Source organism: Idiotropiscis lumnitzeri, chromosome 2 (assembly GCF_059441095.1).
Source record: "Idiotropiscis lumnitzeri isolate Australia: NSW breed Sydney's pygmy pipehorse chromosome 2, RoL_Ilum_1.0, whole genome shotgun sequence".
Lineage (NCBI taxonomy): Eukaryota > Metazoa > Chordata > Actinopteri > Syngnathiformes > Syngnathidae > Idiotropiscis > Idiotropiscis lumnitzeri.
Window position 1 is genome coordinate 31,900,535 of NC_142392.1, and position 1,221 is coordinate 31,901,755.

Sequence of the window (1,221 nt, forward strand, 5' to 3'; positions counted from 1 at the left end):
AGAAACCAGTTTTTAGAACACCCTAGGTGTTGACAAACTGGACCAAATTTTCTAAAACGGGGATACTAGGTAGTAAAATAAAACCCAGGAATATGCTGCAGTGTAAGGATTGGACGCATGTGAAAAAAAATAGGATCTTAATAAAATAAAATAAAAATTTGGGTTAAATGGAAAATTAAATACATTTTATATAAATTCGGAGGTTAGTTAAAAACTCATAAAAGTACTATACAATACCGCCAAAATTACTAACCATAGACAAGACAAAGAATAACTCTAAAGAGATAGAGAAATTTTGCGCATAAATAAATTTAGGAAATATCCAATTGAATAAATAGTGGATATGGGATCCATTGGCATAAATAAAAGGTCAATAGAGACATAGTAGTTCAATTGAAGGACTTATTATGGACCAGAGATAAAGATGGATTGTGTTGCTGTTATTGCTAAAATGTTATTGTTGTTTGTAGTTGTTGAGTGTTGAGAACTATGTGTGTCGTTTTGTGGGCCCGTGTATATGTCTGTGTGTCTGTCTGTGTCTAAATGTCAGGGAGAGCGATAAAAGTGGTTGGAATTGTGTTAAAAGGATTGATGAAGTAAAGATAAAATGGAATTAATAATTAGTAACCAATAAAAGGCTACTTATGAGTGACGAGATCTTATTGAGAAAAATAATTCCCAAATTTACAAAAGAAATTAATAAAGAAGATGATTTGAGGAGATAAATTAATTTAAATTTGAAATTAAATAATTTATACAACGGGCTAGGCTTAAAAGAAAGGCCTGATGTGCGTTTTCTGAAAAATAAAAAATTGAACCTAGACGCCTAGGCTGGTATAAAAAGTTTATCAGATGAAGAAAAGGTAAGATGACGAGACGGGAGTCAGAGGCAAGAGAGGAAGTGCACTGTTCAATGAGCGAACCCACACTGCCGCGCAAGCAGGAAGACAGGCGGCCACAGCCCCAGAGACGGAGCCAAGTGACGTTGAGATGCCGCCCCTGGAGAGCGAGGAGAAAAATGACACTTCCCGCTCCTCACACACGGCCCCTCCTGCCTCATTCGATTCCACACAGCGACCCCCCTTGGCTGGAACAAGGGAGCAAAAGAAAAAGGGAGCACAAGCACAGCCGATGGAAAAATCACTCAATAACCCTGAAAGAGCATAAGTCTTTCAAGCCACGAACCTCTACCCATCGCTACCCAGTGTAGAGGCCTACCCG